Here is a 12,897-nt window from a genome sequence, read left to right on the forward strand (position 1 = left end):
GTTAGTGGTGGGTGTGTGGTTTTTGTGTACAGTTTTACTGGGCCTTTTCGGCGTGTATACTCTGTGAGAGGTATGCAGGTGTGGAAAAGAGAAGGGGGGGGTTAGTTGGTTTCTGTTTGGCTCTGGATATGTGGTTGTTTTATTGGTGGTACTTTTATCCATATTATTCCATGTTTGCTTTCGTCACAGTGTATGGTTTGTGGGGGTGCACGCTTGTATGCTTGTCTCAGTGAGTGGAATAGCCAGATTTTCAGTCGTTTTTTCTCAAAGTTAAGTGGTCTACCGACCATAGTTTTTATTTCCTACAGTACCAAGTTCCATAGTTTGGCTATCTAATAGGAGAATGCTGTTCCTCTGAATTTCCTTTTTTCATAGTATTATGTTTCTATTTGGAAATCATTGCTCAATATTAGGTTTTTTCCTGGTTGGTAGCAGTTGATTTTAGCCTGGAGAAATGTTCTCCTTGTCCGTGTGGTTATTTTTGAGCGATGTTGAGGGCTTTAAAATTAATGGCCCTCATTCCAACCCAGTCATTAAGGATTTAACGGCGCCATCGGCGCCGTTAACCCTTAACGCCTGATTTCCTCCTTAACGCCTGCTTTTAGCAGGCGTTAAGTACCAAGGCGCTAAGCGTCCTTGCCGCTAATTACAGCACCGTAACTTACAGTGCCGTAATTAGCGCCTTCCCCACTCCCATTATGCCCTATGGGGCAAAAATGGGAATGGGGAAGGGTAAATGGGGATTGGGGATTTACCGCCCCACTCACCTTGGAATGGGGCTGTAAATCCGCCACCCACCATGGTGTAAACTGAGTTTACACCATGGTGGTAAAGTAGGGAACTTACCACTTGGGTTGGAATGAGGGCCAATGTCTCTTTTTAATGGTAGCCAGTGTAGACTTCTCAGAGCTGGTGTGATGTGGTATCTTCTATTCAGTCTCAGGAGTATTCTTTCTGCAGTATTTTGGATGTGTTTTAGTTTTTTGTGAAGCGTTCTGGCATTCCAAGGTAGAGGCTGTTTGCGCAGTCTATTGTTGATAGTTCCAAAGAGATGATTGTTAGGGTTCTGTGTAGGAAGTTGAGGTAGGGGAGTATCCCTCTTATTAGCTGCAGGAGGTAGAAACATTTTGTCGTTATTGCGTTGACTCGTGGTCCTAGAGAAAGTTTGCTGTCCATGAGGATTCCCAGGTTTTTTATCATTGACGATGTCTCCATTTGGGTTCCCATGCATGGCGGCCAGCTCAGGTATGTCTGTGTTGCATTGTCTTCTGGAGGGGAAATCATTATTTCTGTTTTGATTGGATTCAGTTTGGGATTGTGTTTGGTTACCATGCACGGCGGCCAGCTCAGGTATGTCTGTGGTGCATTGACCTCTGGAGGGGAAATCATTATTTCTGTTTTGATTGGATTCAGTTTGGGATTGTGTTTGGTTCCCATGCACGGCGGCCAGCTCAGGTATGTCTGTGGTGCATTGACTTCTGGAGGGGAAATCATTATTTCTGTTTTGGTTGGATTTAGTTTGGGATTGTTGTTTGTCATCACGTGTATATGAGGCATTTGTTTATGGTGTTTGGGTTTTGGTCAGAGGTTAGGAATAGGAGTTGGGTATCGTCTGCGTAGTTGTGCATAGTCAGTTCATGGGTGTGAAAGAGTCACATTAGGCGGGACAAGTAGATGTTGAAGTGGAACAGGGAGAGGCTTCATCCATGTGCTACAGCGCAGGTGATGTTTTTAGTGTTCAATGCATTGGTTGGCAAATGTTAATGCCCACACAATTCATAAATTCACCATCCACCACAGTTTTCTTTTGTGAACCTCTTTGACAGACCGTGAACATGTTTGGGCATTGGGCAGGCTTGCTCAGTTCACCCTATCCTTTAGGGTCCAGGGCATCCACCAGAGGATCAGCATCCCAGGGCCTTGATCATGACCTTGATCATAGGGATGCTTTGGGTGACTTTATCATCCAATTAGACTTCCCATGCACAGCATCCACCCTCTTCATTGACCTCTGCACCTGTCTATCCATCTCCATTCTTCCTTCATGTCCAACCCACTCTGCCCGGACAAATGCTGGATGTCATCATCCACTCCGACCTCCCTCTCTCATCTCCTCTGGTCACCCCTCTCTCTTGGTCTGAGCATTCTCTTTTCTCCTCCTTCCTGGGTCCCTATGGGCTTGTGACAACTCCTCCGAAAGCCCTGCCAAACTCGTTCACAACATCCGTCCGATGAAACGAGTTTCATCTGCTGCCTTCATTCCCCCTTGCACACTCAACTCAGACCCTACCTCTGACTCTGCTCTCAGCAACCTCTATCTTTCCATTACCAACACTCTTGACATCTTTGCCCCAGTCATGAGGATCCGCCTGAAACCTGCCTCCAAGTGTAATACCTGGTACGACTCCGAACTTTCAGACCTGAATTGTAAGTGCAAGGCTGCAGAACGGTAGTGGCAAACCTCTAGTTCACAGTCTGACAAACTGGCCTGCTCATCCAGAACCATCAAGGACAACATTGCCTCTCTCGCCCCTGCTCTCTCTGATCTTTGTAACCACTCCTTTGCTACTGGTTCTTTTCCATCCTCCCTCAAGCACTCCCTTGTGTGCCCCATCCTAAAAGAACCGTCGGCAGACCCTTCCTGTCCCGCCAACTATCATCCCATCTCCATCACACCTTTTCCTGGGGAAACTGCTTGAGAAGTTGGTCACGCCCCAACTTAACTTTCACACTAAACTTGTTGACCGCTCTTCTGAAGTCATACTGGGCTCCTTAGTTCCTTCTCCTCCTGTGACATCACCCAGGGCTCCATTCTTTCACCATGGCTCTTTAACATCTACTTACTCTGTTGGCACGTCTCATTTCCTCCTTCTCCCCCAACTTCCAGTGCTATGCTGACAACACACAACTCTTATTCAAACTTCCTGCAGATGCCCTTGCACCCTCCATCATCACTGACTGTCTCTCAGCCATCCAGGCCTGGATTACTTCTAATGATCTCTGCCTCAATGCCAGCAAAATTGAGATCCTTCCTTTTGGGACCCCAGCACCTGACTTCTTCCCTTCACTCTGGCCTTCTCCCATGGGCTCTCCCCCTGCTCCCTCCTTGGAAGCCAGAAGCCTCAAAGTCAGCTTCGACTCCTCTCTCTCCTTCCTCCCTCACACTCAGGACATTGCCAAGAAGTGCCAGTATCAGCTTTTCCTTCTGAAAGGAATTCTACCTTTCCTCACCTTCCCCCAGAGACTCAATGTTACCCGGGCTCTGGTTCTCTCTAGGCTTAACTATTTCAATAGCCTCCTCCTTAATCTACCTTCGTCCACTCTGCGACCCCTCCAGCTAATCCAGAATAGTACAGCAAGACTTATCCTTGCCTCAAGCCCAGGGACTGCATCTCTCTTGCCCTACAAAGTCTCCACTGGCTCCCGGTCGCAGCACAGATTAAATTCAAATCCCTCTGCATCATACACAAGGCTGTCTGGGGCCAGGGACCACTCTATCTGCAACTCTTTCAGACTTAATATTCCCCCTCTAGACACCTGCGTTCTTCTGGCACCAACTCCTTGTGTGTAAAGCAATTTGCTAAACAGAGGACGGTGGTCAATCGATTTCCTCAGCGGGCACCCTTCTTTAGAACAGCCTCCCCCTTCCTCTTCATCTTGAGCAGGACCTCCTTAAGTTCCGGAAAAGCCTTCCTCTTTACCTTCCTTCCCTCCCTCTCTCCCCTGCTAATCACACAGTATCTTGATTGGAGTGCACAGCCCTTATGCATCCTTAAGGCCCTGACCACCCACATTTTATCATCAGAGCTGCTGTCTATCATCTGCACTTGCCTCGGCTCACCCTCCACCATTGGAGGTTGCACTTACCTTTGTTCATAGCACTTCACCTGCTGCTCTCCACGGACATCACAGCACTTATCCCATACCCTTTTCCCCTCCGTACTTGCATGTTCTTAACACTCACAATGCATAGTAAGTTTGTATTACCCTCCCCGTTTCCTCTTCCTATACTTTTGGATTGAATTATTTAAGATTGTTGTATTTACATTGTCTATCATCCCCTGTCCCCTCCATTTTGCCCTGTTGTCGCTTTGAAACCATATTTGCTTCCTGTATAAGTGCCTAACAAGTGAACAATGAATACAATAAATACATGTTTACAGGACAGCGACTCTCCTACCTTCGACTTCCATTTCCATTTTAGGATTAGGGTGCGGTCCACGATGAGAAGCAAATCATTTATGTGCAGCCATGGCTTGCATGTCCATGGTACAGACATCATTCACTGGAATACGATTCAATGTTGTTGTTGCGGCTCTATGCCATCTGGTGCACCAGATGGTGGTTCATGGTCACTTCTGTGTTCCTTAGATATGTAATGTACATGGCGAGTAAGAGGGACGAGAGGTTAATGCCCCAATTGTGTATGGTCATCTTTATTATCACAGCCTCCTCAGGTTTGGCCCCTGGAACCTGCTCTTCCGCAGGATGGCCTCGCCACCCGCCCACTGTGGCGTGGCCATCGAGCAGCTCCAGGAAGGTAGTTTGGGTAGGTACGGGAGGTGTGCAGAGTGGGACAGTCTCTTAAGGTCTGAGGGGCCAAACCTGAGGAGACTGTGTTTTAACTTAAAGGGAAGGTAAAGCCTACAATAATGATAGGACATCCTTCAATAAGTAATGAATGTGACGAGGAAGAGTAAGACTTGAGTATTGAAGATAACCATACGTAATTGGCGCATTCTATTGCGCATGCACTATCTCAGTTTGCACACACGCAATCTGCGTGCAATGCATCGTAATATCACACAGCGTCATTTGTCTTCACCCAGAACTTTAGCATTGCTTCCATAAACCCTTCCCTCGTGCCCTCTCCCATCTTCCCTCTCTCTTTACCGACTCCCCATCACTCAGAGTTAAGGTTATTATTTCCCTCCCTGCCAGGTTCTGCCATCGTTCTCCACACACTGCCAGTGCATCTTTCTTCCCTCCACGCTCAGTCCTTATCTCTCGCCTCCCTCCCTCCATCCCACACACACACACACACACACACATCATGTCAGGCATTCCCCGATGGCCTTCCATTATTTGTCAGCTAATAGTAGTTTCTGAATCATTTCTTTTTATGCTTTCTCCATCAGAGCCGCAGAGCTCGTGTGGGCCTGAGTATTAAACTAACAAGGGAGCAGGGTGTGAAAGCTGTCAGCAGCCAGCAGCCTGTGAAATGAACATCCTACCCAGAGAGCCGGCTTTATTTACTTGTAGGAGTCGGATGGACGGACGAGCAAGAGAGGGGGGGTTGGATATAGAGTAGAGTGTGTACTTCGTTCCAGGGTAGGACTGTGCCGCAATGGGACAGCAGTCCAAACCTACCTACCATCAGGGGTGGACTGGGACCTAAAAAAGACCCTGGAAATAATGTTCAAAGTGGCCCCATGTTACACATTTTCAGCAAGCCAAACCCTTGTCCTATGAGACAATGTGAAAATGTTTCCACACAAGAGAGGCCCAGGGTGTAGAGGCCTACCGGGAAATCTCAGAGTTCCCTATGGTCCTGTCCACCCCGCCTACCATAGAGACAGTCTGGAGCACGTTTCGGGTTACAGTCTTCTGTGTGTTGGCCGTAAGATGCATGTTTTAGGTCAGGATGCAAATATTCAAGTTGCAAGCTACTAGCCAGCCATTAAAGATTCACTTGCCACCTCCATTCTATACCTACAGACAGCCCAACACTTTGAACTCGCTAAGAGTCAAATATCACTAGCCCATGGCCAGTGGGGAGTGCATATTTTGCACCCTGTAAATGTAGATGTCAGTTGTAGGTTAATTTTTAAAGCCCTTTTCTTATAAAGTTACTGATTGACTCCATGTCTTTGAGGACACCTTGTCTCCATCAGTTGCATTGCGGGAGTCGTAGTATTTGTGCGTTTCAATTGAATAAAACGTACTAACTTAAAAGCAAAGCCCAAAATGGAATAGGACGTCCAGGGTGACGTGGAATAATCTGGTAATCCTACTTTATTACATACTGAAACAATTGCAAAATGGTGCTTGTGAGATGTTAATAAATGAGACGGGGCCTGTACTGCTACTGCGCTGGGTAGAGTTTAAGTAAAGGAATATTCTGGAGGACTGCTACGTGCCCACAGGTCCAGTGGCTAAACCCTGTGCCACAGTAATGTGTTAAGACTTAGTAATAGATACCCGTGTTGTGCACACGCAAAATCCTTCCTACACTTTCATCGGGATCTTCCCACATACATTTCTAAAAATGTAATGAAGAACTACTCTGAAGTCAATAATATGGTCTGTTTATTCGTAAGTTGTTATCGCCGACAGGTGTTTCGGCCTAAGGAGGTCTTTTTCAAGGCTCTAGTTTCCCTTTTCCCACGTTCCGCGTGTGAGTGGCCTCTCACATAATAATAATAAAATAATTAGGCACTTATATAGCGCTACGAACCCTCAGGTATCTGAGCGCTGCTTATTATTACCCACGGTGTGTGGTACTCATTGAGCACCTCTCGTCTTTCTTCTTCTTGTTGACAGATTTTATCCATCAGGTGTAATTGTTGGATACCGAGGCTTGAGCCTCATTACTCCATCTTCTCGGGTTGAGTGTGTAGTCATGGGTTGGGATTTTTCATGGTCCGTGTGGACTTGTCATAGTAGAACTGGTTGCACTGGGTCTTCGCCATGATGGGGCACGGTTCGACCATGGCCTTTTATGTTCGGATCAGACTGACTATGACTGACCAATGAGTCACTACGAGTATTTTGAAACCAGCAACCCAGCAACTGTTGCATAGCATTATGACATATATGGACTACTTTAGAGACTGCTAACTATGCAATACTAAGGACCCCACTCCATGTCAACCTTCATTACCTTAGCCATGTCTCCAACATAGGGGAACAAGGAAAAAGACCTCCTCGGGTCGAAACACCTGTAGGCGATAATTAACAAATAAACAGACCATAATACCTACTTTACCTTAGTTCTTCATTACACTTTACGGTGTGTATATGGGAAGAGCCTGTTAAAAGTTTAGAAGGGATTTTGCAGCTGTACAACGCGGGTATCTATAACTGGTGCTTGTGAGATGTTTCAATTTTATTTATAGGTCTTTGTTAATCACTGCTTTGTACCTTGAGGCCACCACTTGAACTAAATTGGGCAGGGTGCCCAACTATCATGGATAATAAAAGGGTAGGTAGCATCTCCAAAGGGTCATCCTTGGGGTGCAGCAGTGATTGGGAAGCCTGGGAAGGGAAACCCACAGTATGGTCTCAGCCACTGTTATGGAAGGGGGTAGCCTACTCTTAAGCATCCGGCAGGCCAGAGAGGTGGGCGCAAGTCCATGGGACATCTACAGAGGGAGTTCCCCTCTGTGTGGCATGCAAACAAAGTGGGTCATAAGACATCACTGAGACTTGTGGGAGCCATTCTCCAGTCGTGGGTGAGAGGGATGCCCAGTCCAAGGGGTCAAGCCAGGGGCATGTAGAATTCTTCCACTACATCTTTTGCATTCCGGGTAGATGGGAAGTAGGGTCTGATAGGAAAACCACAAGGATCTAGATGGGAGATGTGGTTGGAAGATGTAAGATAAGTAGACAGGAGCATGACATGTAGGAAAATATGGAAAAGGCATAGAAAAGCATGTAGGTGTGTTGCAAAATAAATACAAGGTGTGGGCGAAGGCATCCATGAGTTAGGCCAAGGCTTGAAGCACAGCTTCGTTCAGAGGTGTTTCACTTGTGGTTGTGGGGCCCGGGCTTTCATGAACTAGGCCAAAGCATGAAGGACAGCTTGGCTCAGAGGTATTTCACTCATGGTGGAGGGTGCAGTCGGCTTCCATGAGCTAGGCCAAAGCCTGAAGGACAGCTTGGCTCAGAGGTGTTTCAATCATGGCGGTGGGGCCAAAGTCAGCCATGAGCTGGGCCAAAGACTGAACAACAGCTTGAATCAGAGGGGTTTCAATCATGATGGTGGACTCAAAGGCATCCATGAGCTAGGCCAAAGCCTGAAGGACAACCTCACTCAGAAGTGTTTCAATCATGGTGGTGGGGGCAAAGATGTCCATGAGAAAGGCCCATGCCTTAAGGACAGCTCCACTCAGGGTTGTTTCACGGATGGTGGCGGGTGCAATAGGCTTCCATGAGCTAGGCCAAAGCCTGAAGGACAGCTTGATTCAGAGGTGATTTACTCATGTGGTGGGGATGAATGCTTCCATGAGCTAGGCCAAAGCTTGAAGCACAGCTTGACTCAGAGAGGCTTTACGCATGGTGGTGGGGGCAAAGGCGTCGATGAGCAAGGCCAAAGCCTAAAGGACAGCTTGACTCAGAGGGGTATCAAACATGGTGGTGGAGGCAAAGACCAAAGCTTGAAGGACAGCTTGCCTAAGAGTTGTTCCACTCATGGTGGCGGGTGCAATGGGCTTACATGAGCTAAGCCTAAACCTGAAGGACAGCTTGGCTCAGAGGTTTTTCACTCATGATAGTGGGGGCAAAGGCATCCATGAACTAGGGTAAAGCTTGAAGCACGGCTTGACTCAGCAGTGTTTCACTCATGGTGGTGGAGTCAAAGGTTTCCATGAGCTAGGCCAAAGCCTGAAGGATAGCTTGATTCAAAGGTGTTTCGCTCATGATGGTGTGGGCAAAGGCGTCCATGAACACGGACGACGCCTGAAAGACAGCTTGACTCAGAGGTGTTTCAAACATGGTGGTGGAGGCACAGGTGTCCATGAGCTAGACCAAAGCCTGAAGGACAGCTTGGCTAGGAGTTGTTTTACTCATGGTGGTGGGGGCAATGGTGTCCATGAAGTAGACCAAAGCTTGAAGCATCGCTTGGCTCAGTGATTTTTCAGCCCTGGTCGTGGAGGCAAGGGTGTCCATGAGCTAGGCAAAAGCCTGAAAGACAACCTGACTCAGAGGTGTTTCAATCATGGTGGTGGGGGCAAAGATGTCCATGAGAAAGGCCCATGCCTGAAGGACAGCTCCACTCAGAGTTGTTTCATGGATGGTGGCGGGTGCAATAGGCTTCCACGAGCTAGGCCAAAGCCTGAAGGACAGCTTGATTCAAAGGTGATTTACTCATGTGGTGGGGATGAATGCTTCCATGAGCCAGGCCAAAGCCTGAAGGACAGCTTGATTCAAAGGTGATTTACTCATGTGGTGGGGATGAATGCTTCCATGAGCTAGGCCAAAGCTTGAAGCACAGCTTGACTCAGAGAGGCTTCACGCATGGTGGTGGGGGCAAAGGCGTCGATGAGCAAGGCCAAAGCCTAAAGGACAGCTTGACTCAGAGAGGTATCAAACATGGTGGTGGAGGCAAAGGCCAAAGCTTGAAGGACAGCTTGCCTAAGAGTTGTTCCACTCATGGTGGCGGGTGCAATGGGCTTACATGAGCTAAGCCTAAGCCTGAAGGACAGCTTGGCTCAGAGGTTTTCCCTCATGATAGTGGGGGCAAAGGCATCCATGAACTAGGCTAAAGCTTGAAGCACGGCTTGACTCAGCAATGTTTCACTCATGGTGGTGGAGTCAAAGGTTTCCATGAGCAAGGCCAAAGCCTGAAGGATAGCTTGATTCAAAGGTGTTTCGCTCATGATGGTGTGGGCAAAGGCGTCCATGAACACGGACGACGCCTGAAACACAGCTTGACTCAGAGGTGTTTCAAACATGGTGGTGGAGGCAAAGGTGTCCATGAGCTAGCTCAAAGCCTGAAGGACAGCTTGCCTAGTAGTTGTTTTACTCATGGTGGTGGGGGCAATGGTGTCCATGAACTAGACCAAAGCTTGAAGCATCGCTTGGCTCAGTGATTTTTAAACCCTGGTGGTGGAGGCAAGGGTATCCATGAGCTAGGCAAAAGCCTGAAGGACAGCTTGAGTCAGGGGTGTTTCAATATTTGTAGTGTGGGTAAAGGTTTACAAAAGCAAGGCCAAAGCCTGGAGGGAAGCTTGGATTGGAGGTTTTTCAGTCATGGTGGTGGTGGCAAAGCCTGAAGAACAGCTTAACTAGGGGTGTTTCATTGATGGTGATGGGGGCAAAAGATTCTATGAAAAAGGCAAACGCTTGAAGCACAGCTTGGCTTATAGTTGTTTCACTCATGGTAGTTGCGGCAAAGGCGTCCAGAAGCTAGGCCAAAGCCTGAAAGGCTACTTATCTTAGAGGTGTTTCACTCATGGTGATGGGTGCAATGGGCTCCCATGAGCTAGGCCAAAGCCTAAAGGACAGCTTCATTTAAAGGATTTTCAATCATGGTGGTGGGGGCGAATGCTCCCATGAGATAGGCCAATGCTTGAATAACAGCTTGGCTCTGTGGTGTTTCAAACCTGTTTGGGGGATGGGGGGCAAAGGCATCCATGAGCTGGGCCAAATCCTGAAGGACAGTTTTACTCATAGGTGTTTCACTCATTGTGGGGGGGGGCAAAAGTGTCCATGAGCTAGGCCAAAGCCCGAAGGGCAGCTTTTTTTGGGAGTAGTTTCACTAATGGTAGCGGGGACAAAGGTGTCCATGAACTAGGCCAAAGCTTGAAGCACGGGCTGGCTCCGTAGTATTTTACTCATAGTTGTGAAGGGAAAGGCATCCATGAGCTAGGCCAAATCCTGAAGGCAGCTTGACTCGGGGTTGTTTCTCTCATGGTGATGGGGACTAAGGTATCCATGAACTAGGCCAAAGCTTGAAGCACAGCTTGACTCAGAGGTGGATCACTCATGGCGGTGGGGGAAAAGGCGTCCATGAGCTAGGCCAAAGCCTGAAGGACAGCTTGACTGAGGGTTGTTTCACTCATGGTGGTGGGTGCAATGGACTTACATGAGCTAGGCCAACGCCTAAAGGACAGCTTGGCTCAGAGATGTTTCAATCTTGGTGGTGGGGGCAAAGACATCCATGAGCTAGGGCAAAGCCTGAAGGACAGCTTGACTGAGGGTTGTTTCACTCATGGTGGTGGGTGCAATGGGCTTACATGAGCTAGGCCAACGCCTAAAGGACAGCTTGGCTCAGAGGTGTTTCAATCATAGTGGTGGGGGCAAAGGCATCAATGAGCTAGGCCAAAGCCTGTAGGACAGCTTGGCTCAGAGGTGTTTCACTCACGATGGTGGGTGCAATGGGCTTCCATGAGCTAGGCCAAAGCCTGAAGGACAGCTTGGCTCAGAGCTGTTTCAATCATGCTGGTGGGAGAAAATGCATCCATGAGCTAGGCCAACGCATGAAGGACAGCTTGACTCAGAGTTGTTTCATTCATGTTGGTGGGGGAAAATGTGTCCATGAGCTACGCCAAAGCCTGATGGACAGTTTGACTCAGGGGTGTTTCAAGCATGGTGGTGGAGGCAAAGACATCCATGAACTAGGTCAAAGTCTAAAGGACAGCTTGGCTAGGAGTTGTTTCACTCATGGTGGTGGAGGCAAATGCATCCATGAGCTAGGCCAAAGCCTGAAGGACAGCCTGACTCAGAGTTGTTTCACTCATGGTGGTGGGTGCAATGGGCTTCTATGAGCTAGGCCAAAGCCTGAAGGACAGCTTGGCTCAGAGTTGTTTCACTCATGGTGGTGGGTGCAAAGGTGTCCATGAACTCAGACAAAGCTTGAAGCACGGCTTGCTTCAGTCGTGTTTCACTCATGGGGTAGGAGGCAAAGCCTGAGGACAGCTTGATTCAGAGTTGTTTCACTCATGGTGGTGTGGTGGAATGCTTCGACGAGCTAGGCCAAAGCCTGAAGGAAAGCTCAACTCAGAGGTGTTTCACTTATGGTGGATAATCAGACACAGGCAACCAGTGCCCCTCATTCACCTTCAGCAGTACTAGCACAGGGAAGGCCATGCTACCTGGTTGTCCATGATTAGATCGAATTATAAATGTCAGAGGGAGAAAAAAAAACTAAATGACTTTTGTTTTTTTCTCGCACAGACATTTCTGGTAACCCGCACTTCCACACCCCCTTACTTAACTTATGGCGGCACACTTCGCTATGTGCCGCCGACTCCTCCATTCCTCTGCGACGCCAGTTCCCTTCACTTACGTGCATGGTAACCGGTGCCACAGGGGCCTAGTTGCTTTTTTAACTTTATTGTTTAGGTCGCAGGCGACACACCCGATGCTAATCTAGTCAACAAGGGCCCATGGACACTCCTGCAACTCCTGCTCCCCTTGTTCACTATCATAGCACCAAATGGGATATCTATTTGAAATGTTTGGCTGTTCGTAATTTTCGTCCAGCAGAAATTCGAATAAATATCTCATTCTGGGTTTTTTTTGTTGTTGATTTATACAGATTACATTTGACCTAAAGGTAGGTCTGAAGAGGTGGCATCCAAACAATCCTTGTGCAGTAAGGACTAAATCAAAGGAACATCCAAGTAACTCTATATATAGAAAAATAGAACTCTTAAACACAGTACACTTTACAAACATCCCACCACTCCCAACACCTGCAAGGAGGATGAATAAAGAAGACAGGCTTAAATATTAAAGATTGGTAGTTTGTAGAGCTGTTGTAGGCAATGCAGGAACATAGCTAAAAAAGGACAATTCTTTAGAAAAAGGGAATCGTGTGTCTTATTTATTTATTTTAGTTATTGGACACGTATTAGGCGCTTGTATAATTAGAAAAACTGCTTCAAAACGCCCACGGGGCAAACAGCGGAGAGACAGGGGAGGTAGACAATGAATTACAGCAAGGATAAATTGCATTAATAGTACAACCAAATAATGAGAATCGAGGCAAGGGGAGACAAACCTACTATGCATTGTGAGTGTTCAGAACGTGCAAGTGCAGAGAGTGAGAGGGTGAGGGATAAGGTGCTTTGATGTTCATAGAGAAGTGCTCAGGGTAAGTGCTGAGACGAGAGTGTAAGTGCATCCATCAATGAGTGGGTGAGCAAGTAAGTGCAGTAGAAGCAAGACAGC

The sequence above is a fragment of the Ambystoma mexicanum genome, chromosome 11, assembly GCF_040938575.1.
Source record: "Ambystoma mexicanum isolate Mex_15411 chromosome 11, UKY_AmexF1_1, whole genome shotgun sequence".
Classification (NCBI taxonomy): domain Eukaryota; kingdom Metazoa; phylum Chordata; class Amphibia; order Caudata; family Ambystomatidae; genus Ambystoma; species Ambystoma mexicanum.